At 26.6% G+C, this 27,316-nt stretch overlaps 1 protein-coding gene and 1 long non-coding RNA gene across 12 annotated transcripts in view; both read left to right on the top strand.

Annotated features, from left to right (window-relative positions):
• LOC107994797 (matrix metalloproteinase-2) overlaps positions 1-27,316 on the top strand; it is a 124,002-nt gene that overhangs the window by 50,995 nt on the left and 45,691 nt on the right. The window contains exons 1-2 of one of the 9 annotated variants that reach the window (XM_062079322.1): positions 8,024-8,194; positions 13,274-13,347. The exons of 4 other annotated variants lie outside the window; for them this stretch is intronic. The gene's annotated coding sequence lies outside the window, so the exon portion shown is untranslated. Of the gene's footprint in view, positions 1-8,023; positions 8,195-11,348; positions 13,159-13,273; positions 13,348-27,316 lie in introns of those variants that run through there. 4 more of the 9 variants (XM_062079333.1, XM_062079321.1, XM_062079340.1 and 1 more) reach the window with 4 other exon arrangements.
• Positions 1,202-5,797, top strand: LOC107994802 (uncharacterized). 3 transcript variants are annotated; one of them, XR_001765394.3, is made up of 5 exons: positions 1,202-2,936; positions 3,395-3,591; positions 4,058-4,330; positions 4,663-4,980; positions 5,064-5,797. It is a non-coding gene; the product is annotated as an uncharacterized LOC107994802 (long non-coding RNA). The 3 variants fall into 3 exon arrangements; XR_009831165.1 differs by having other exon boundaries at positions 3,395-3,712; positions 4,136-4,330; XR_009831168.1 differs by having other exon boundaries at positions 3,395-4,023; positions 4,136-4,330.

The raw sequence follows: 27,316 nt of genomic DNA, 5'->3' as shown, positions 1-27,316 counted from the left end.
CTTCGAGTACGTATTCTTCGATCGGTCAAACAGAATAGATCAAGCGTTTTAGTAAAAAAACATTCGTCACGCAATTTAGATTTTTTTCTGTATTTTCTATTTATTCTTTTTTTTTCATTTTAAACTTTAGATTTTATTCTTTTATTTAAATATTAATAATTAATGATATTATTTTTAAAAAGTTTAAAAATTTATCATTGTTGTTAAAAATAATAAAAGTAATAATTTGTAAGTTACTGTTATTCTTAATGTATCAATAGCATTAAAGAAAGAAAAAAAAATTAGATTTTTTTAAATATTAGAAATAAATTTATCTTTTGAAATTTTTAATATTATTATGTCAATAGTCATTAGTCAATTAAATGTCAATTATGTCAACAATAATAACTATAATATATAAAGAAAAACCATGTATTTTAAATAAATTGTATTTATTTTTTTTTCATAATATATAGAGATAATAATGTAAAATAATAATGAAGATAAGGGTAATTATTTCTTTTTTACAAATCTTTAATAATAGCCTTTAATCATTCATTTGTATAATACCCTTTATTTTGAAATTTTGAAATGAAAAATGTATTATATTTGCAATCTTAATAAATGGAGTATAGAGTTTTATAAAAATGATACATTTTTATGAAAGTTACACAACCCTTTTGAATTCAGTACTCATCAAAACTTCTTTGGATTTATACGTACAATCTTTGTGGATTTACTTCTTGTTCAAACTTTCATGGAAGCTTTTGGAACTTATGCAGTTTTATCACTTTAAAAGACTATCAGTGTATTATAAAGTAATGACAACCTTTAAAATGATATATAGATGTATATTATACTTAAAAAATGATAACTATGCTATATTTCTCTACGTTACATTATATTAATTTTTCTGGAGAGTAGATTTTTTATTAAATATTTTCTTTATTTCTATATATTTATTCTTTTATAATTATTTACAGAAATAAAAAAAATAAAATATTTTATTCGTAAATTAAACAATGATTTTTAATTTTTTTATTTCTTTGTCTTATTACTTACTTTTCGCGTGATTTTAAGAACACCTGTTGAGTGTAAATCTATCAGGTTCAATAATAATGAAATAGAATTCTCTAGAGAATGAAAAAAAAACTAACTTATTTAATAAAATTCCTTTTATGCAATTTCGATAGGGTTTAAATTTAAAATAAATTAATTGATTCTAATTTGATACATTTTATTCATTATGCTTAATTCAAATAATTTTAAAATAGTATTAGTAAATAATTAAATAAGTAATAATACTAAATATGATTAATAATTATCGATTATATTTGAATTAATTTTAAATTAAATTTCTAATATTACAATCTTTATCTTTCATATTTTTATCTTTGACGCATGCGCAGTAAAATAAATAGTGTGTAATAAATTAATTTGTAATACATAATATAATTCGATTGGTTATTTTTGTGATAAAATTATTTAAAATATAAAAAAATGCATAAAAATATGAAGAAAAGTTAAAATATAGAAAAATATGCTGGAAAATAATAAAAGCAAATCATGCAATATTTAAAGGATTGAAATAACAATTTGTGATTTCCGTTTTGTGAATCGAAAAAAGAATGAAGTCTGACATAATTATGTCCATATGATCCAAAACGAGCTATTTTAAATACATGCTCTTATCTATATTCTTCCTAATTTTAATTATTTATTTCTAATCTCTCTCATTGTCCATCTAATGTTCATATAATTTCATTTAACCTCACAAGTTTATACAAACGAGAATAAAAATTTCGTTACGAAATCAACTAATTAATAGATCAACTGATAAATCAATTAATCAATATTTTATATATATATCTACATTTGGATCAAAATTATTAATAAAACTTGCTTTAATAAAACTTATTAGAAATTGTAATTCAATTATATAAGATATAAAAATTAATATAACTTATATAAGAATTTTTCCAATATAAAAATGAAACAGTTTTAATAAAAATTTACATAATAATTATATAAAATTTACATAGTAATAGTTTTAATAACAGAATTTACATAAAGATTTAATAACAGCATCTATAAGTAATTTAAATTCTCCTAATAAAAATATCTCTTTTCATATTACATTTTTCATCAATTTAATTTAAGTTAAAATTATATCACATATACACAATGATACAATATGCAACTCATTTTCCAAATATATTACGAGAAAAAAGCAGTATAATTTTATTTCATAACCTCTATAACCATTTTAATTCACAATCTCATTAATATTATGTACATATTTTTAATTCCACAATTGCTTTAATTGTATTAGTTTTTTTCCAGTAAAGAAAATAAAAAATTTGCATAGACGAAGTTTGAAAATAATTGGACATTTAAGATACATAAGTTTTTCACGTCTTGAAAAGAAACACGCAAATCTACGTCACTTGACTTTTCAAGGAGGACGCTGCAACGCGATAAATTTTGCTCCTCCTGCCCTCTGTCGTTCCTTATACCCTGTGGGCCTTTCGAGGTGTCGTTTCTTTACCGAATGATTTATTAACTTTGCCGCGTGACTCGTCACAAACTGAAAAAGCTTCCTTCTCTATTTCGTATCGGACAAAACTAACGTTCGTTATCCGCGAAACCTTTCCACGTGCAAAAGTAATTAAAATGAAAATTATTCGTTCCGCTACGTCCTTCCTGGCGAGACGCTATGTTGACTTCGGAATTCAAAGTGTTCTACGATGGAAACGAAAAAGCGATTTGTAGTAGTACTATTTATAGTAGTACTATTATAAAATTAGTTAGTTTGTACCAAAAGTGCTATTTATATGACAGCGAACAGATATCTGAAATATAACATATATATATATATATATATATAATATAACATAACCTCAATTTTCATTCATAACATAATTCGATCAAATACTTGTGCGTTTACATGGAAAAAGGTTTGAATTATTTAATAGATATTACTATTAAAGAAAAATTTTTGAAAATGTAATTTAATATAATATAAATATAAATTGTGGTATAGATACTATTAAATATTTTTAAATGCTATTTAATGCTATTATATATAAATTTATTCTAACATGCATATATTCTCGTTGCTTTTTTCTTTTAATTACTTGTTATATATAATTAATACTTTTGATGTAGAAATAATTTAATTTTATTGATTCTAAAAAATCTTTTAAATGGTAATTGTGGAATTTAAAAAAAAAAATTTTTAATATGAATAAAAATATTGAATAAATATAAAAATATTTTCTATAAAATTTTTATTCCAGATATAATTCAAAATTTTGATATAATTTTTGATTTCTCAAATCATAAAAAATATATTAGAAATATTATTTTTTCATGTGAATATCTTAAAATTTTCAAGAATGAAATTTCTTTTCAGGTGAAGTCATAGTTATGCTATAGAAAGGATCGCGAAAAAAGTGCTGGATAAGATCTTGCACTTTTCGCTTGATCAAAGAATGCTATGAAGGGAACTTGTAAGAAAAGGATGCATCCCTAGTGTAACCTTTTCTTACGTCACATTTTCCTGTTTGCGAAAAATCCGTTATGAAGGCTCTTCCTGCCAAATGCTATTAGGTGCATACAAAGATAATGGATTTTAGAATTGTATTCCGAAAATATTCCAAAATTCAAATAGAAATGTAAAAATGGACTATTCACGATAAAAATCAATCTATTAATTACGAAAATAATTGAGGTTAGGTTATTCATTTATTATTTTTTTATAAGAATAAAATTTTTCGATTAATTCTTATATAAAAAAAAAAAAATTTTTTCATTTAAAAATCTTAATTGTAATAAAATTTAAAATTTTTTATTTTCATAAACAAATTTTAAAATTTTTCATTTTTTCTCATTTTTCTTTATTCACATTACATTTTTTTTTTTTCTATATCGATTCACATTTAAAATTACATTATTAAAGAATTATTGGAATAGTAAATCGAATGCATTGAATTTTGGATACTGACAAACATAAATATTTTTATAAAGATTTTAGCTGAACAAGTAAGAAACTATAATTCATCTTTTTTGTTTTTAGTAAAAATATAAGTAATGTTTTTGTTTCCGAATCCTTTTTTGTATTTCGAATAATTTTTGAAAGGATAAATTTTAACAGAGATCCGAATTTTGCGTGTTACAATGGTAAGTGCTGTGCAGATAAATTTACTAAATTTCACGATAGAAGAGTCCTTTTGATGGGCTGCGGTGATCGACGAAGCGTAGAGAATGCTGTAGCCGAATTGTAGTAGTAAATTTTCAGTTGCAAACTTGATTGGCGAGCATCAATCCACTCAACTCTCTGTGATGAAAGGTACAAAATAACGCTTGTACGTAATCTTTTTGAATAGAGCTATTGTTTATAGAAGAAAAGTATTGACATAAATTGCTATCACAATAATATGCATTTCAATAATACTGAGAAATCGTGCTGTAGAAAATAATTATTGAAACGTATATTATATAATATAATATATAAAATAACATATATATATAATATATAAAAATAATTAGACGAAATAATTATTATTCCGTATAATAATAGATAATATTATTATTTAAAATATAATTATTTGAATTTTTAATTAAAATAGTTATTTTTTTAATAGATATTATTAATAATAATATTTGAAAATAATTTTTTAGGTATCAAAACTTGGATTTTAATAAAGAAAGAAAATATGTGGCTGAAAATTTTTATGAGAAAACGAAAACATTTACTTAAAAAACTAACCCAATTTTTGTATAAGAATGTATAAATTAATAAAATGTAGAGAATAATTTTTTCAATATCGCTTCTTCATATTTTTATACTTTTTTTATATGTATATAATGTAAAAAAAGAAGTTTTTTAAAATGAAAAAAGGTAAAAAATATAAAACTCACAATTTGGTAATTCCAAGAATATGAAATTGAGTATGAAAAGTTTCAGCGCTTCCCGTTGATAAACAATAGAGTAAAGTGGTAAGCCGTTCATTAAATACTTAGTTTGCAGTTCACACACTTCAAAACTCTTGCTTTCAGGATTTGTTGGTTGATCTTTTCAGATTAGAAACGTTCTTTAGCTGAGATCTTGTTAAACTTGTTGAATGGATGAATGAAAATTTTCCTGGGTTTTCACGTTATGAAATTAACTTTAGACTTCTCCAAATTATATCGAGCTTCTTGAGATTTCATAGTTTCTCACTGTCGAGAAATTCACGCATTCGTTAGGTATATTTTATTATCATCACAAAAAAAAATAACATTTTCTAATATGTAACATAAAACATTTTTCATTTAAAAAGAATCATCTAAATATCTTCTTCGAATATCACAATAAAAAAATAGATGAATACGAATAATTTATGAATAATTATATATGAATAATTTGGATAATATTGAAAGATGAATTTTCATTTTTAGTTTTTTTTTTTTCTTTTTGAATTTTCAATATTTCTGATATTTCATTTTTCTCGTATAAATATATTTATATTTTTTTTATTAGCATAATTGATGATAAAATATATTCAAAATGTATTGCGACGTGATCTTAAAGTCTTGATAAAATGAAGTCTAGATTTCAAAGTTAAAAATTTCACAATTATTATATGAAGTTCTACATATATATATATATATATATATATATATATATATATATATATATATATATTTATATGTATAATACGTATATTTCTTATAAATAATATTTAATTCTAGAAATTAATAATAAATATTTACAGTAAGTCAAATTTGTCATTAATAATATACCATTCTTTAATATCAAACTACTTTTAAACATAGAATGGCAGTAGTTTCTTATCTTTGGCTGCTGAGTTGATACAGAATGCATGTGATCAAGGCATGCGTTGTGAATATACACTTCCTCTTTCCTATCCTTTTTCGTTGCAATAATTTTCATTACACAGACAAGATCCTTCCGTCCATTTCCATGTTATCTCATTATCTGCGTCATTATGATAATCATAACAAATGTGGCTTTTTAAATTTGATCTAATGTAATTAGGTTATGTTTCATTTTCTTTAATCATTATTATTATTATATATCTTGGCATTTTTTTCTGTACTTACTATATATTTGGATAAAAATAATTTCAAACATGATTATTTAAAAGAAAAAAAAATTAAAAATTTACAAAAAATAAATCTTATATGTAAAATTCAAAAATATATTATCTTTCAGTTAGCTAAAGTATCTTACATTATTTCAAGACATATATAAACTTGAAATTTTCATCAATTTCTTCAAAAAACAAAGACATTTATTGTAAAATAAAAAAAATTCTAAATATACATATACATATACATATATGTATAATATTTTATTTAAAAATATATATCAAAAGAATATCAAAATATAATCCGGAATCAAATGACGCGTTGAAAATTCGCGAAACATCATGCCCTTTGTAATTTGTAGAATAACTGGAACAGACGAGCATATCGTGCAAGGTACTACGTATACGGGTCAAAATCATGGTAGGTTTTAATTGCTGCGTGTTGTGGCTCGCATATGGTCGACGCCTGTTTCGTTCCCTTTTGATAAGGAACAATTATTGGCGATAGTCAGAGAGACGCCCCTTGCAGGACGCCCGCTCAAATATACCGGGTGTCTCGAGTGGCCGGAGTATACTATCGAACAGGAAACAATAGACTCTCTTATTCGCCCCTACTCTGCTGGGTTGTAGTTCTTTGTGCCAAAAAACGGGCTAAATGCACTCGTTGCGACCGACCTTACGCACACCTAAAGGGGTGGGATAGACGTCGACTTTTTCCTTTTTCCTTCGTGCTCCCCTGCGGTGATTTTCTCTATTTAATTTGTCGCGTACGAGGAAACGTGACGAACGAGAGAGAGAGAAGTGGAAGGGTCAATTAAATTTCCGAAATCCTTGATTCGCGTGCAGAATTTGTAATTGGTTATGAACATTCGCGATTTATCGGTCCGTCGATTATATAACGATATATCTCTTTAGATGGATATCCAAATTCGGTTATTTATATTATATTTATTTTAAGAGAAGTATTTTTGAGTAAAATTGAATATTAGTTTTATACAATTATTGATTTTCAATATTAAAGATTGATTTAATTTTAATTTCTTTTATATATTCTTTTCAATTTGTGAGAATTATTGGGAAAATTATTGTAGATTTAAATTCTTATTTTTATTGAGATATTATATTTATCATTGAAAGTGCATATAAGTTGATAATAAAATAATTAGATTAGTTGAAAATTAAATATCGATAACTTGTATATTGTGAATTTTTGTGCAAGCATAAGATTTTACGTACAATTTCTCGAACATTCTATGTTTCTAAAGCAGCTTCTTTAAGAAAATAAGATTTAAGAAAATTTACATTTATATGTTCTACATGTGCAAAATATGGAAAATTGTAGATAACTTGGAAAAACATTTCCATTGAAAACGGCAATGAAAACGATTTAAAGCACGACTGCATTTTTATACTGAATTTTTTAAAATATAATAGTTTGTAGAGATAAAAACAATTTTTTATGAATTATATTTATCAAATATAATATTATTTGTTAAATAATTTTTTTTTAAATTTTAAATAGATATTAATAAATTTATATAAATCAATTCTTTAATTCTGAAAATTAATTTATAAAAATCTAAAATTTCTTTCTACACAACATAATTATAATAATATATTTTTTTTTATTATTACAATTATACTAGAATAAAAATAACTATCAGTATGAAAATATTCGTTATTAAACTCGATATAACAGAGAATAAAAAAATTATTTTAACGTTTCATTATCTATCTTAATCAATCGAGAACTAAATCAGAAAAAGTTTAATTTGAAGAAAATTAAATGATAAAAAGCAGATTGAACGGATAATGAGAATCCCTAGGGATGTTTTTTCAAAATCTTCAGTCTTGTAATCATTCGACTGCGAACATTGGCGCGCATGCGTAGAGCTTCTCCCCACCTGAGACGCAAATACACAGAGTCAGTGTAGAAACGGTCTGGCTTTGCCTCAGTATTTCGCCGCGTCTTGTTTCGTGAATATTGTACTTGCAGTCGCTTTACAATTTCCCTCCTTTTACTTTGGTGCTGACAAGAGTTTTCTTGCACCGTGAAGATTGTGAAATTACTTTCTAAAAGGAACACAATGGATCAACATCAAATTATTCAACAACACATGGCAAGTCATTTATATTTGAATTTATTTTTCCGTTTAAGCGCTGTCAGATCGTATGATTCTCTAATTTGAAATTTGTATGCCGCCATTCAAACGATTCAAATTATTATCTTATTACGATAGTTCTTTATAGGAATTTAGCTATTATTGTTCAATTTGAAATAGATAATTTATATAAATGTTTCGAACAAAAATAAAATTTTTTTAGAGAAAATCACATGTATTATTTTAAAAATTTTAAAATACACTAAATATAATTCAATTATGATTTAAATTAATCAGTATAATAATTAATATATAATTAATAGAAATTTATATTCAGTAAAAGGATTGATAATAACAGTTGTATATTTTTTATTTAATTAAAAACTTTTACAAAGCTTTTTAGAATTAAATATTTTTTTTAGAACAATTGTTATTCTCTTTATATTTTGTAAAATATATTTATATTTATTTTGTAAAATATATAAAAATTTGATTATTTTTCATTTTCATTAAACTTTAAAATCATTAAAACTTTGATTAATAATTTTGTGTAACGATATTTCTAAATTTTTTTTAATTATTTTAAATTTCGAACGTATTAAAAGAAAATTATATAATAATGTGCTCCAAAAATAAGGTTAATCGAAAAGTTTCGAATATGTACATTGAATAATTACGAAAAATATCGATGAATTATGAAAAACGAAATATGTCTGATGACTTCAACCTTTGATACAATCGTCGATTCACTTGAACGAGATTGGTTTCTCTTTCCGTGTCTTTAAAAGAGGTAGAAGAAGCAATCGAAAGATGATGTAGTTCGTTCGATCTTCTTTCTCCTCGTTTTCAAACATGTTCAACTTTAATACTGCAAAAGCATCACTGTCACGGGTCTAATCTTTCAACAAGAATTCACTGGAACTTGGAAGATCACTTTATAGGTTTTTGTAAAACTTTACGATTTTTCGCAAAGCAATTCCATCAAATTTCAAGGAACTATATAGACTTTTTCTCTCTTGAGAGCTTGAAATCGTAAAAGTTTCGAGAATTACAAAATTCCATCAATTTTATCTAAAATGGTGGATTTCTTATTTTCAACTTTTAAATTTTTAAAATTTAATATCAATTAAACTTTTGAGTTTCGAAAAGTCGAAATTTTTTAAATTCTAAAATAATCTCAAGATTTTAAGTATCCCATTTCTAGTTAATTTTAAAACTGAAAACAAAAATAATTTTTATAAAAATTAATCTTTATTTCCTTTTAAAAATTTCGAATCACAAAAATTGCAAAAGTTTTAAAAACTCGAAACTTTTCAAATTCTGAAACAATTTTGAAGATTTTGAGTGTTTGATCCGCAGTTAATTCCAAATCTTTCAAAAAACGCGAATGTATAAAACATAATCGCGTGACAAGAAAGTTGTCGATTGTCGAATTTCGATCTCTGAAAAATAGATCGGATGTGAGCTGTCCGATCATTCGGTATCTCTGAACAATTCGTTTCTGTTGGATTTCACATAAAACCACTATCTGTAGTTTTATCCGTATCCCCCTGAAGATCTTTTTTCCTCCCCCCTAGTTTTTCCCCCCAGGGTTGAATAAAAATGTTCCATCGAGAGTATTACTCATTCTTTTCGCTTTTATGTTCTCTAACTTGACACGTATACGCGCAATATTTCCACGTATAAACTTTCCATCGTCCTCTGTTCCCCCCACTCTTTCAAGTGACTCTGTCTTAATTTTCTCACGAGCAGGAAAGGGACACCATGTTACAACAGCAATCCTTGTTGCAGCGTTGTGCTTGTCGTTCGAATGAAAATAAAAATTGCATCAAAAAACGACCGTTTTTTTTCAGTGAATAAAAAAATCTATCTAGTGATTTTATATTTAAACGAGTACTGGAAAACTAAGTAATGTTTCTTTCATGTTATAAAAGAGTATGAATATTAGAGCTTGTATTTTAGCAGAAAGTAAAAAACAGAAAAGCTTTTAATTTGTATTAAAATTAAACAGCAATTTTTTTTTTATTTTGTCGCAAATATCGATGTGAAATAATAACTCTAATATTTAAATTGATAGAGATACATACATGACTATGTATGTATACTTTGAAGAGAGATTTTTTGGATAGTAAAATTTTAATTGTTATTCTATTGTTTCGAAACAAATAATACAAAAATAATTATAAAGAATATAAATATAAATTTTAAGAGTTAATTAAAAGAGAGTTGTCATTGTCAGAGAAAGATTATATAACTTTTTTTTTTAATGAAATCAGCACAAGAAATGAAAGATAAGATATATATTTATATGGAAAAATAGCAAATATTTTTTGATAATCATGACATCTGGAATTTTAATTTTTAGAAATATATATATAAATTTTTTTATTATTGTCCAAATTTTTTATAAGTTAAAATTTTTATTTCATATTATTAAAATATGATTAATTTTTTTTCTAGAATATGAGATTTCAATGAAAAATAAAAAGAAAATTTCGCAATTTATCATAAATTATTATCATTATAATAAAAAATATTATTTTCTCTTATACTTAATAATATTGAGCCTAATATGATAGGATATAGATTATGTTCGAATAAAAAAGTTAATTTTAATCTTAATTTTAATATTAGCTTTAATTTATGAGATTGAAGATTGCTACACCCAAGTTACGTATACAAGTGTAGTGGTAACGGTAATTGAAGCTGTGAATAGCTAACTCTGGCGGAAACGTGGAAGAAAAATCGTAAAGCAAGAGGGTAAAAGTCCGGAATTAGACTTGCAATTCTCTCGTGTATATCAAATATGAAGTTTTAAATTTTTCTTCGCTACATTTGCAAACCTTAATTTCCATTCCTACGGTTTCTTGTGTCGAAAATAATATTTGAACATCTTTACTCGATAATTTTATTCATTTTGTAAATTATAAATTTTTCATTAAATAGATAATTTTAAAATATCATTAATTGTATATTTGCTAAAATATCTAAAAAATGATTGTATAATAAATATAAAATTCAATAATAATTTTCAATGTTGGATGATAAAAAATATATTTGATCATTTTAGTTAGAAAGTTTTTATTTTAACGAATTCAATACGTTCACTGTGAGAATTTAAAAAATAAAAAGAGAAAATGTTTCATCACTTTTATCATCATGAAATCCTCTTTTTTCTTTTTTTTTTTTTTTTATTTTTTTAGATAATATGAAAGATACGTCACGATTCCATAGGGAAAGGAATTTTTTTGCGATATGAGCTTTGTTTGATGGGTATGCTTTCCATCGAATTTTCTTATCGCTATACGTCAAAATTATTACTGTTTGGGTTTTTGAAAAATTACAGAAATAAATATTGTTCAATTTTACGATGAAGCTTAGTCAGAAATATTCTTTATACGATTCATTGCGAATTTTTAGACTTGCGGGAAGTCGTAAAATTTCTTAAATACTATTATATTTACAATTTTAAAGACCAATTGACTACATAGTAATTATAATATATATGATAAACTTTAATTAAAGTGTCATGTTTATTTGAAAATTCATTTAAATAGACAGTACGATTCCATCGGGACAGATCGGAAAAATTCGGGTATGATCGTGCGAGATCGTGTATTTTCGTTATTATTCGGAATTTTAACCTTTCGATTCAGAGTTTGCATTGTTCATTAATAATCGGATGCGATCAGTCTAAGAGATCTATTAAAATCAATCAAAATATTAAAATATTATTGTCAATCTTAATTTCATTTAGAATTATTGAAATGTAAAATAGAATTACAAAATTTTTTTCTAGACTAATAATAGTTATTATAGTTTAAAGATGTACTTCGAAGTATAGTTTCAAGTGTGTTGTGCAATTTTAATTAATTAATATATCGCGTTAGAAAATACAGTTATCGCTACCAAGGAATAGTGATTGTAAAACAGTGACAAATTATTTAATCTAGATAACAGTTATCTTGCGCAATAATGCAAGTAAACACGAGTATCTTAGTAAGACATTACGACGACATAAGAGAGAACCTGTCGCCACCAATTTAATTTGTAAACTTTATTGTCCACAAAACTCGATACTTCTCTCGTGTATTTACGTACATTTTGAAATATTATCCGTCGGATGTGTTTAACCTGCTTGTACACATTCTTTGTGAGATAAAGATTAAAAATAATAATTTCACATATTTTGAAATCATTCCAGTTCAAATTTACAATGATTTATATATATATATATATAGTTCATGTTTCCAAACAATGATTTTGTGGAATGGCCTTTAAAATTATCATCGTATTACTCTTGATTAAAAGTAATCGTAATGAAATTTTCCCTATTCATTTAATAACTTTTTTTTCTGTTCTCAGAGATAAACATTGAAAGAATAGAATTTTTACGTATTAATAACATATTAAAAATAATGATAGCAGCTCTAAAGGTTAATCCACAAGAGCAAGTTCCAAAATTATCTTGAAAGGTGGACAAGATGCTAGTAACATCAGTGCATTCCCAAAGGAAGTATGTTGAAGGTAACCAAAGTGACATTCGCCAACGAAGTAGTACGTAGTAATTTCGTAGCACGACGAGTTGGCGAACTTTATCTCTTATATAGCATATTAATCTGAATATTAATTATAATTCAATAATTCTATTATTTAATTCTTAATTATATCAAACATCGTCCACCGATATTGCTCATATCGATACTCTCAAGTATACTCGTATTGCGTGTGGGTGTGCGTCGTCTTTCGAGGGCGCGAGATGAAAAGTGTCGAGTGGCCCTCTCATCCTCTATGAGGAATCCTATTTTTCCAGTGTTCGTTTCACCTGCTAGCGGAGGAAATGTTTCCCCCGTTGCAGAGACGTTATTTCACTGTGGTGAACGTTTCGAATTTTCTTACAATAAAAAATACCGTTTTCTCAAAAACGGAAATCTGAACGGAATACCGGATATCGCATGACGAAAAAGAAAATACCAAATAAGGTTTCATTGTTTTTCTATCTCGATAATGGAAAAGCTTAGTCTTGAATCGCGTTTCTCATTTCTTTCTTCAACTTTTATTCCACGGCGTTTAATTGAAAATTAAATATTTTTTCAGGTAAGTGAAGAAGCTGAACACAGATGTTAAACAAACGTATCCTCGAATGCTTGAGTATTAAGAATATGTTGTTGGTAAGTAAATGGAAATTAAGTTGTTCCTTTGGGAGAAGAGAGAATGAGATTAAAATAATTTGTTTCATATGATTGTTGCATTAAGTAAACATATGTATACATAAATTTGGCAATTTGTCATTAATTAATGATTTAGATATACTCGAGTTTGTTTACTGATCATATTTTTACAAAATAATTTCATTTTCTCTTTATTTGGAATTTTAATAAACGAATTTTATTATTGCTAGAATTATCAAATTCGACAAAATAATGGATTTTATATTTTTTTGTTTTACAATTATTGAAAATATAAAAATATTTTTGATAAAATTCATATTGTATTTTATTGAGATAAAAATGTAATTGTACAATTGTCTGTTTATTTTTATTATATCAATAATATTTAAATAATTATTATAAGCTGGTAGTTCTAGTGTTAATTTTTGTATTATTTTATTTAATATTATAAATATTAAATGTGAGCAGTACTGGTAGAAATTGCAAAATAATTATAATCAGTATAAATATTTAACTGATATAAGATTGATATATTTGAGTTAAGCATTTATTATGTTTAAATGTAGATATCATTATATCTTGGTTTTTTTTTCTTGTAATTTATCTTTCAAATTATATTTTATTCGATATCTTGAATAAGATATGTTTCATTTAATTATTTATATTTATTACTTATATTTATAGGTTAAATATTATTTTAAATCTAACTAGATATGTATGTTTCACAATACATATAAAAATACATAAGATTAAAAGATCAAGTTTTATTAAAATTTTCTAAATAAATATTAAGAAAATTTTTAACTGACAAACATTTGAAAAACAAAAAAAAAATCATTAGAAAGATAAATTTTCTAATTTTTTATACATATTTGCAAGAATAGAAAAAAAAAGAAATTAAAGAAAAAATGATTTGAAAGCATGAATCAATAACTAGATTTTATTCCGTCGATTTTGAATCAACGGTTGGAAAGGAAACGATGCGGAAAAGATGCATAGTTATTTCCAGGATGATGGATATTCTACGTTATTTTCCTTCGTTCTTATGAAGCTACTACATATGGCAATATGATTGCGAAACGTGGCCATAATGAGCCATTCGAATGCAATCGATTGACTGTGACTGACCTAAATACTGTGAATTCCTAATGCATCTTTTCATTCGTACATTCGTGAGATTTTTTTAAACGATACATAGGATTTTTAAAACGTTGCTCGTTTCTTTTCGATTGTTTTGTTTTCAATGAAAAGAGGATTTACATTCTTGTTTATAGTCTGAAAAAAAGGTTATTGTTCATAATTTTAAATATGTGCATAAATTTAATAAGAATTAATCGAATTATTTATGATTAAAAAGGATATTAAATTATATTAACTTTCATATTAATTTCAATTACTTAAAAATGATCTGACTTTATATTCGGTTATTACTCTGCATATTCTGTCTCATTCGCACTATCTATTTCTCACTCTCGCCCTTGCAGGCACAGTTGAGTGGGCCAGAATCAGATAACGTCGGCCAATTCTAGGAACTCTCCGAATATATGACCAAGAACGGTTTCAAGTGGTGGCTAATAAATCCAAATACTATTTCTTATAATTCAAACGGTTTATTAATTCCAATATTATATTTCAATTATAATATTCATTTGTTGTTTAAATCGTGTTATATTACTACGATATATTACTAAAGAAATGAACGTTATGTTTTCTTAAAGTATAATAGTAGCTTACTACACATTTATATGCTCTTAAATATAGGATGGATTAGAAATATCCGTTTTTTGATGTTCGTATGACCTTGATCCTAAATGTTCAGTGACTTATAGATTAAACTGTAAGTTTACAAAACACGAAAATCTTCTAACCGTATTTTTGACGCTCATGTGATCCTAACCTAATTATTCGATGACGTTTAGATAAAAATATATATATGCTCAAACGTAATGTTTTAAAAGTTATATCGGAATTCGATTTATGTATTTAAAAATTTCAAATTTCGCGCCAATTTTTCGACGTTCGTACGAACGTCGAAACTTAACCTAAATTTTCGATAGCTCGTGGATGAAAACATGCATATACAAAACATGAAGTTTTCTAAAATCTATATCATCAATTCGTCACGTATTTTAAAATTTCAAATTCCGTCTCGGTTTTATTTAAATCTTCACCGAATAATCGAAAAGGTACGCGACGTGTGGTAGGGGGATTGGCCTCTCGCGAGAAAGCACGAAAGTCAATCTCCAGAAGGAATTCCATTAAAACTCGTCAGATATCACCGAAGAGGGCAAAGTTCGAACGCCTACTCGATAATCCTGTAAAGAGTCAGGAATCGAAGGCACGCTTGTGAATCTTCGAGGTTGTCGAGCAGGCTACTGAATTTATACGAACTAATCCACAAAGAGTGGAGGACCGAGACCGAAGTGAAGTCGAACTCCTCGTTTATTGGGAAAAAGTTGGTTGCGTGCCGTTTGGATTACGAATTGTAAATTCGTTCCATCGTATCACATAGCTTGCTTTTCTATTTCCAACGATTCGTAGAATTCCAGATCCTAGAATCTGGTAAATAGGTTTTTTAAGAAGAATAGCTTTCATACTTGGTCGATGAGAAAGTTGCCTTATTTGTTACAGCTGACATTGATTTTGAGGGTAATTTAAATTCAAATCGTGATTTATGATTATTAAATTGGTAGATCAGGCCTTTAGATTCTTGGTATCTATAATCTTAAAATCTATTGATTAATCTTTCGAGATTTTCATATAAAATTAACTTATTTTGAGGACGAGTCTGTTTTTACCTGACGTTGATTTAAAGATAAATTAAATTTGAAAGATGATTTACGATCTCGTGTATATTATTCAAAAATTTTATACTTGCGATTTTCAATGAAATAGAAACAGTGAGTAATTAATTGAAAATTCTATAAAAATATTTATTTGAAAAATATTATAAGTCATTATTCTAAATAAATATTATATGTATATATTATTAAGTTCGAGGATATTATTTTAAAATTTTATGTATCGTATATTCACATATGGATCTACTTGCAAATTTATTCGAGAATAGTAGGGAACTTTCACGAGGTAACGTTCCATTTTTTTCTTTCTTTTTTTTTTTTTTGAGGTGATATCGAAATTTTTTTTTTTTTTGGTGCTGGAAACTGTCCAGAATCGAAGCAGAGTCTTTCTTGGACGTGATTTCCGCTTCGATTGAAATCTCAATTTAATTCAACTGTGGTGAATACAGACTAGGAAATAAACTCCATGTATACATTTTATTTGGAAGGGTCTATTGATTGGACGTTATTACGTTTAAATTTTTCGTTCCAATTATTATCAATTTTATGTCACGTGCAATGTAAAAATTTCCATTAATTCTGAAAAATATGTGAGTAATTGTTAATTACTTTAATCGTTACATTTTAATCGTTTTTTTAAAAAGATAATTTTTAATTCATATCCACTCGTTTGTTATCGAACTAATTGATTAATTTCAGTTTCGATTTAAATTACAGTTTCGATTTGTATGCGTATTTCAAGAAATATATAGAAATAAAATTTAATTAATTGATTTCTATTATCCTGATTTAATAATTAAAATGAAATGGAAAAAATCGAATATTGTCATCTTGAAAAATTTATCTTGAAAAAGAATTCCTCCTATAGTAATAATTTAGTAATATATTCTATATATATTCTAGGTTGGTAGTGCTAGTGTTATTCTAGTTACAAATAAAAAATGAAATATAATACAATACAAATTTTTTTTAAAAAGAATATAATATATAGCGTAACAAAGAAAAGTTAAATCGAAAATATAAAATTCTTTCACCATATTTGAAAAATATGCTTAGAAATAAAATTTATATTATTAAAAATTTCTATTTTATATAATTCCATTACTATTTATACATTATGTTCTATATATCCAAGATCAGATCTTGTTTTCGATGTTCATTCGTTTTTCTGTCTTGAGACAAGATTAATAGCACTATGATACTAATTCATCGATGAAAAACTGAACTAAGATCGATCGAATCGTGTAATTGATGAAATGTCAACCGTAATGTATCGTCCAGTGAAATTTCCACGTAACACTCATTACTTCCATTTCTGTTCGATTTTTTTTTTAAAAAACGGAAATTTATTTAATGCGCGGTACTTCGTAATGGAAATTATAATTTTCAATAATTCGCGAAAAATTACAATCTGTTCGTGAAACAAATATATTGTTAATTCGATATATTTAAAATATTTTAAATATTCAACTTACGTCTACATATATAAATATACATATATGCAAATATTTATTATTGAATGTGATATGGAATTTCACATTCAAATATGAATTCTTTATTTTCCATCCCGTCAATATTGCTCTTTTTGATATTAGATTGAAGTTTAAACGAATATTTTTTCGAAATTAGAATTTCGAATAGGTTAGAAAAAACAAATATTTAATTTTGATCGATAAGATGGAAAAATTCATAATTATAATGATAGGATAAATGATTTAAAAATAGCAAGTGTCACGTTAGAAATAAATAGGAATACTGGTAAAGTTTGTAATTGGACTATTCTGCTAAAACTGATATTAAATAATAACACATTGGACATTTCCGTGCGAGTTTCTAACCGCTTCATGGGAGTAATTCGAAACCTCGAAGGGAACTGCTCGAGAATTATGTATTTATGTAAATGCGACACGAATTGTTCTTCCTGATTGGATACGAGAGTTAACTTCTCCATTCCTGTTACATTCCGTCTATTCTCGCTGTCCCAAGTATTCGTAATAATTAAGTCTTCGCACTTAACGAAGTTTCCTCTTTCAAAGAAACGAGAATTGCATATAATATTTTCAGAATTTTTTTTTGTTTTCGAATTATAATTATACGATATGAAACGATTAGAATTCTCGAAGATATTTTTACTTATTTATCTTATCTTTGTTCATCTATAGAAATATAATTCTCACATATTTTGATTTAAAATTTTTTAATTTTTAATAATTTTTACATATATATTGAATACATATAATTGGTTAGATTAGGTTATTTAATTTACATTCGTAGAATATCTTTAAATCGATTTTAGAAATTAAAACAAACACAAAAGGTTGTATATAAAGATATAGGTTATAGAGACGTATTTATTAAATTACAAGCAATTGAAGTTAGCCGAAGTTAAACCAAGTGAGATAAATATAGAGCGAGACATATGTCTTCCTTTATTCAACGCAAACTTTACTGCTTGTAACTTAATAAACAAGTTTCAATCGAAATTTTTCTATGCCAATTTTTGTGTTTGCTTTAATCTTCAAAATCGACTCTTCAAAAATATTCTTCAAATAATATTAACACCTTGTACATCAACAAATACGAAATATAAGAAAAATTATAGATAAAAATTGAACGTTGTTCAACCGTGAATACTTTTTATAGTCGGTGTAAAACTTCTGAAAGCAGCTCGTCTCTTTCTGCCATTTCTTTCCACAAAGGACGTATTACGGCCAGATAAAATGCCGTCGCGTCTTTTAGAACCTCTTTTTCACTAGCTGAAATCGGAGGGGTGAACGGGGAATAATTACGAGCACTGCATCGATGTGGAAAGAAGAGATTAACAAACAGAAGAGTTTTTATCCCCTCTATCATCTTGCCCCACTCGATATCGGATATCGTTTATCGAATGAAATAAGATTTCATTTCTATTTTTTTTTTTATTCATCGTCCATTTGATGATTTTATAATTTTAACGTTTCACTCGATTTATATTCTATCTCATATTTTCTCCATTGTCTGTATGTTTCTATTATGGAATATGGAGATAAATTTTATATATATATATATAATAATTAATATGCATAAAATATTTAATTATATATAAAGACGTAATTACAATATTTTTATATAATATTTAATTATTTTTGTTTTTTATAATTTTTTTCCTTTTAAATTTATCGTAAGAATATTTACGATCAAGCAAAATTAACCATAAATTCATTGCAAATGTAGTTAAACATTTTTCCATTTACTCATTCCAATATTAATTTTACTTCGTTACGAAAACTGTAATTATGAATGTTTCCATATCGATTAAATATCACAGCGATATAATGATAAAATAGCACTGGCAAAACACCAAACGAGCTTTATATTAAACAATGCGTGAAATTTAATATCACGTATTATTCGCACCGCGCGAAATTCGATATACAGGGTGTCTTCGAAATCATGCTAAAAATATGTCGAAAGAAAATAATAATTTTCCTTTAAGATTTCGTTCTCGAATAAAACAATTTCAATATTTATTTAAAAATTTTTTAAACATAAGTGAAATTGATATTTCCAGATAGAAATTAATAGGTAATTACTTTACATGTGGAAATAAATAAAAAATATAAAATAAAATTTTATTATTTTTACGTTCTTATTTTTAAAAAAATTCTAGATTGAATATTTCACGTTTAAAGAATTCTGTAATCAATGAATTTTTAAATACAATTTTTAGATGAAAAAAATTTATTTCATGTTTTTCATTTATTTTCATATGTAGCATTATTTTCTTCATATTAATTGAAAAGTAACCAATTTCATTTATATTTGAAAATTTTTTTAGCTTGATTTACCTAAAAACGAAAAAGTCTTAAATGAAAAAATATTATTCTATTTTTGCATGTAGAAATACTATCTGATCGCTTATACTATGATTTCAAAGACACGCTGTATATGTAATTATACTTTTCGATCCTAGTAACGATGTTAAAACGGCGCAAATTTTGACGAGAGAGGGGGTATAATTGTCTCTTTTAGCCGCGAGTTTAAAACCCTGCTTTTCTCCTGGATTCTCGTGCAAACTTGCTCTGGTTTTTTCAGCTAATTCGAATTCGCGGCCACGGTAATTCCGTTAAGCTTAATTTTCACGCTTGTCGAGCCCCAAAGCTTGTTAATTGTTTTATTAAGATTATTATGCGCTATTTAACTACGTGCTTTCTGCGCATCTCGTCCACGCATCTTGAATGTTCATCGTTTCGTTAAAGTAAGTGTAATTAAGTGTAACTGCGAAAGTGGCTAATGAATTTTTTTTTTATTTAAAAAAATAGATTTTTCAATGTTTTAGTAAATAAAAATTAATCTGGGAAAATTGTGAGCAATGTTACATCTATTTTAATAGAGAAATTTATAAAATTGTTAAAAAAACATTAAAATATAAAAAGATTAAAATAGAGAGGTTAGGATGTATGTTCATTTTTAAAGTTTTAAAAATTTATAAGTATATCTTTATATTTAATTCAAATTGTTGTCAATATATTATATAATATATATATATATATAATATATATATATATATAATTGTTCAACAATTTGAAAACTGTTATTTTATTATTTAACAGATATAAAATTTTTTCGTATCTCATGTTTTCATATTCATTTTATTTTCTCTCACTTAAGGTATAATAAATTTCAATTTAGACCTTGGAAAAACTTTTCCAACTTTTTACTTTTTTTTCACAAGTTAGGTATTATGAAAAAATAAAATTTTAAATTTTAAATTTCATACATTTATAAATTAATATTTTAAGGTTAAAAGAAATTATTTAAGGATAATGGAAAGGATATAACAGAATTAGTAATTAAATATGTATATTAAAATGAACATATGATACAAATTTTTGAAAATATAAATATTAAAATATTTTATAACTTTAAAAACATAATTAAAAACATAATAGTCTGTGTTTCAAATTTCATATTGCAAAATGCAAAATGCAGTATGCTCCTTGTAATCTTTTCTTTTGTGACTACCATAACAGTTTACCTGACTCACTTTTAGCACTTTAAGATCTCAAGATACTTGAAAATTCTTTCATAATGCACACCGCTTTAAGAAGAGATTTTAATGTTTTGAATTTTATAACAATGTTTGTACCAAATTGTTACTTTGTATCATATACTTTGTACCAATTGTACCTTTTTATTTATAAAAGTCATATAATTTTTTTGTATAATCAAATAACAATAATTTAAAAGTTAAAATAAACAAAACACATGAAAATGAATAACAATTTTTACAAATTGTTATTTCTTTTATCATATTATTCAAATTTCATTCATTTTATTATTACATTTCTCACTTATTATAATAATTAATTCAGCAATAGTAAAAAAGTTTAACTTTAAACTTACAATATAATAATTTGAAATGTGCAAGAAGAGCCTGAAAAGTCATACCAATCTGTTCATCTATATCAATTGCTCGACTAACTCAAGGACAAAAAAATATTTTACAATCAATTGATCGAACACAGCCGCATTAGAACCAGGAATAATTATTTCACTTTTAACATACACGGAAGGATTCGTAAAATAATTGAAATCGTTAAGAGAAAGTTTCTCAAGTTCTTCAAGTTGGTGAAAATGAAGTGTACATGTGTCAGATGACAAGAAGTATCTTCTTGCGGGTAGACGACCTAATTAGTTGAAAGCCTATGTTAGCCGCGGAGCTGTGAAGGGTCGTCTGCCGGTGAGGGCTTTCAATTTAATTTAGTCGTTCGTTATTGCGTGCCTTCGGCGGGCTACGGTTGTGGCCAGCCTGTTTCAGGGTTGCCCCTTTCCAGCCAGGTAAATCTGCTTTAACGCAACGTCGTCTCTTCGCCGACATCCGTGTGACCATCAATTTAGACGCTTCTAGTGTGCCATTTCACGCCAACCTTTCAGTTGTGTGCATCCATTAAACTCGCGCTTCTCTCTCTCTCTCTCTCTCTCTCTCTCTCTCTCTCTCTCTCTCTCTCTCTCTCTCTTTCGTTTTCTGATGTTTGATTCGATTCACTTCTACGCTTATGAGTCGTTGAAACCACTTGTTAGGTAAATTTAAATAGATTCTGATCGATTGATCAATTTAATAGAATTGTTCTTTGCCAGCTTCATTGTGTTTGCCAATCTAATCGCGTTATTATTCTGATTATAGTGCACGTGGGATAACCGAGATGAAATTGAGATTTTGGAAATTAAATCTGGCAACTTTGGAATTAATTAAAGGATAGATCTAGAGATATTTAGAAACCGTAATTATAGAATGAGATTTTGTAACTTTAGAATCAATGAAGTGAAAATTGAGATTTGAGATTTAGAGATCCAGGGATAAATGCGTAGATTTAGGTAAAATTAAGGTAAAATTAGAATATTAAGAATAAAGTCTCATGTCACATTTTATGATGTGAATAAAAAATAAAATGAAAGATAAATCTTTTTATTCCGAAAAATAATTTAATTTATTTTTAAAAATATTTATATTATGATTAATATATTTTATAATATTTAATATTTTTACTGAAATTATTTTACGTTTTAATATCTCAAAAGTAGTTATATTACCAAAAATTCTTCAAAGGCAACTTTACAACAATTATTTATGTTAATATGTCTGGAAAAACCGAGACATTTGAGTCGGCAAAAATCCTAGCATGTCTCAGAACTATATTTGTTCTTGAATCATTGAGAAAAAGACGGACTTACTCCTCGTCTTATAATTCTTGGTCTCTCTTTTGATCGTTAGTCGCGTCTACATATTTTTTAAGCTCTTGAAAAGGCGTTCGTGTGTGCGGGCAATCACTCTTAAGACTGGCGGGACTACCTTTAACGAGTATTACGTTAATTACGGCTGCTGGCATGGCGATCATTAAACTCTTCTATGCCAATGCAAGATTTCGTATGGCTAACGAATTTTTTTTTTCTTTCTCGTCTCAGATGCTGATCACACGGATTCCTTTGTCTATTGTGGAAAATTTTCGAAAATGACCGAAATATAATCGGCTGTAGGATTCGTATTTTTCTAATTTACCGATGTTAACCGAAGATGACCGAAAAACGTTCGGCTGAAGTCGAGATTCTCTAATTTACCGACGTAAGTCGAAGATGGCCGAAGAACGATCAGCTCCAACTTCAGATATTTTCGCCTGTCTCATTTATCTCGAATCTGATTCGTCACGTGTTGTATTCAATTTTATATTTAATTAATAAATATGAATCGTATCTTGATATTCACTATTCATGCATTATTATAATTCTCAGATGCTTATATACAAGACACGAATTTTAAAAATTTGACTAATAAATGTCTTCGAAAAGAAAAAGAAAAATTCAAATATCTTATAAATCGCAACTTTTCTCAATTAACGATACACCAGACTGAATCTGACGGGTTTCCAGGCGCGATCGTTACAAAAGCCCCAGTAAGTCTGTCTCCTCGACGAGGTGTCGACTTTCATTGGCGAGGGTGTTCCCTCGTCCAGCACGATTTCAACACCGTCTACTCAGGGCCTGACTGAAAGGGTACTCCTCGGTGTCTCCCTTCGAGCACCGAAAGTGCTCCTCGTTGATCACGAAATGCAACACCGTCGTTGCATCCAGCGACGCGAAAAAAAAAAGGAGGGAGAGAGGAAGGAAAAGAGACTCCTGTAGAACCCTTAGAAATGTCAGGGCCGGAGATGCCTGCACCAGGCTGGCTCATTTCACGGCAACAAAGCAGCTACTCTTGGTCCTGTTATATGTGAATTAATTTTAATTAATGTCATTCTCTCTATACCGATCTCTTTCACGCTTGTTTAAATCAATCTTTTTAACCTTTTATCACTATCTCGGATGATCTCAAAAAATAATCATTGTATTATAAGAAAAACTTCAAATTCTTTTTCAATATTTGATTAAATTCTTTTTTATAATATCGTTGTAAATTTCATTATTGTATTTTCAAAATTAATAAACAACTTTTGTAACTTAATGTTGTCAACAAATTCTTCGATATATTTTTCTAATGTAGAAGCTGATGATTGTTATTGAGGCCTTTTTTTATATCTAAAAGTACAATTACAAGGAAATGGTTTTAATGGATATTAAAAATTGCTACTCATAACAGAGAAATAAATATTTCTGAAGAATATTCGAAGAATGGAATATTTTAAATAAAATATGAAGTCTTTATTCTTTTTATTTATTTTTTTATTAATTTTTTTATTAATTTGAAGAATAAAATTAAAATTTTTTTCATACTTTTTAGCTCTAAAATGGAGAAAGAATTTTTTTTTAAATATTTATTTATCAAAGGAATATTTAAGAATATATAAAAATTAATGAAATATTTAAATTCATCTAGCAATTTATAATTCTAAACATGAGTAAATATACATAATATTACAAACGTTTGAAAAGGTTAAATTGTAAAAGATCCGTGAAAAGAAGATTATCGTTGATGAATGCAAAAGAGAAATTAATCCACGATTAAATATTTCTTTGTAAATTTCGAGGAGGAACTACTTGGCCGATCTCCTGTAATCCATTTTAAACTGTGCCTTTTAAAGAGGCATTTCCAACGAAACGTCCTTTCGCGGCTTCTATTATCCCTCAGTCTTGTTATCTTCAGGCAAAGCGTGGACAAATACGTGTTGACCCTTTTCTTACCCGTGACTCTTGTCCTCTTTTCAGCTGCCCGTGTTTTCCTCTGCTTTTCGAGCCTCGACCTCGTTTGTCTGCTTCCTGTTCGCTTATTTCGTCACCGCAAAAATCGATTTCTTTCGCGCATTTTGCGTATTTAACTTCGTCTTATCGAAAATTTCTCTTTCGTTTCTTATTTTCTCATTTGTATATTATTTCGTGTATCTTAGTATTTATTGCATTTATATAACAGTAATATAAAAGTGAGAAAATAGAAATTTTAATCTTTTTTTTTTATTCTACATTGCAAGTTAAATTAAAGACTTCTTTTCAATTATTACTTTACGATTCTATAATTCTCAATCGTCGATCACCAAAATCTCATTATTGTATTATTTATGCATATATGTAAAATAATTTAAATTCAATTTTTTTAATCATAATCATAGACATTTTGCATAAGCATCTTATAATCTATCTTTTTCGTTCTCGTTATCATTTTCCATTTTTGTTTTGTTTCTTCGTCTTCTGACAGTTTTCGATTACGTCGTTTCCTTTGAAAGCCTAAGTAATCCCCTTAGTCACCAATCCTTAGTCTGTTCTGCACATTCGTCATTCCGTACGCTCGTCGCACACTCGACGAAATTCAGTTGCATTTCCCATGGCGGAAATTACAGCGGAATGCCTGTTCGTTCGGTTGTTTGACGCGCGCTCACGCGTTAAGAGTGAACTAAGCAGATCGGTCTACGGTCCTTGGAAAATACCGTTGAATCTACAGGATGACCCTTTCCAAAGGATAAGTGGTATCCTGATCAGAGAATGAATAAGCGGTTGAAACGTGCTAGTATTCAGACGTCTGCTCGAAATTGCTCATCTTATCTCGATAGAATTTCTATGACAATTTTGTGGTTATTCTTGTAAATTACAAGTACCATATATAATAATATTGATAATCGATTTAAGGTTTCAAAAATGTTTTTATATATAAATGTGTAATAATATATAAATTTTTATTAAATTGATTTATTACATTTGTACATCTCGAAATAATATATATAAATGCATGTAGCTCCTTGCTTATTATATTTCACGAGCGAACCGATCGTGCCCGATTATTGTCGAGCTGACCCGAAGTTAGATTATCGTTTAATTTACGATCTTGGTCGATTTCATCCGAACTTTACCGATTCGTTTCGAGCCTGTAATTTTTCATAATCATCTTTAAGTTACTTTAGACTACATTAAGTTTCGTAATATTAAACTGAATGTTTTCGTTTCATAAAATTATCTATATGGAAAAATTTTTCAAATTTTGTCTCATAGATGCAATAAAACTGTATATCAATTTAAAAACTGATATTTCAACTAATTTTAAAATATTTTTATTTATTTTAATTTAAAATTTGATGTATATACGAATATATTAATCTGGATAGCTTTCTATATCTGACACAAAAATTATTTTATTTGATGAAGAATGTTGGCAAACAAAGAGTTAATAGATTGAATATTACATTTGATAGTGTATGGGAGTCATTTTTTATTCTCTAAAATAATATTGCGAAAATATGTTTAATAATGTATACGATTAATAGTTAACGATTAGTATTCAGTCTTTGAATAAGAACATTATATAATCGTCTATTTCTTCTATATTTGATTTGGTTTTCATATATTGTGAAAAAAAAATTGTTCTGCTATATTTTCCAATTTTTTTAGAAGTATTTTTTTTTTCTATATTTTTCAATTTATTTGAATAATATGAATTCTATTAAAAATGATATAAATTTAAATATTTATATTTCAAATAATAGTTTATATATTGAAAAAAAGAATACGTATTTTATAATATAATTTTCTATATTGTAATTCTCGTAATTTTACATAATATAAATTCCTTAATCTTTTAGTCCTTTAAAGATTCCAAATATAATCTAAATATTCATAATTAATATAATTTAAAAATTTTTTCTTAATTTGCTATATTTTTTTATTTTCACAATTAACTTCTATAAAAATTATAATAAATATTGAAAAAAAAGATGAAATAAAATTTCGAATAAGTCTAACAAGATTAAAATATTTAGTGAAAAGAGATAAAAATAAATAAAATATTTAAAAAAAGTTGAAGAACAGAAGAACATCTTTAAAGGGCAATAACGTAAAGAAGCACGATGTAATCGTTAGAATTGGACATTGGAGGAGCATCTCGAAAATGGCGGTCACGTGGACTCACTCAACCTGGGTGTGATGCTTGCCTGTGTATCAGGCCCTAGCGGTCATCACAACCTTTTTGAGTGAGCGAACGCGACCGTTTTATCGACCATATCCATGAAAAGGAGGAGCTTAAGAGGCAGAATTGAATGGCCAGATCGTTTTGAAATCATTCAAGAAAGTATTCAAACTAAAACGGAAATATCGAGATTATCGTCGATTGAAAAGTTGTCTTTTTTTCTTGGAATTGTTTGGAAAAAATTCGATTGGAATTTTCATGTTGTCTTTTTTCTTGTAAATAATTTTATATTCGTATTAATAGAAAT

Source organism: Apis cerana, linkage group LG1 (assembly GCF_029169275.1).
Source record: "Apis cerana isolate GH-2021 linkage group LG1, AcerK_1.0, whole genome shotgun sequence".
NCBI classification, from domain to species: Eukaryota; Metazoa; Arthropoda; class Insecta; order Hymenoptera; family Apidae; genus Apis; species Apis cerana.
This window is presented reverse-complemented; position numbering and strand designations above follow the sequence as displayed.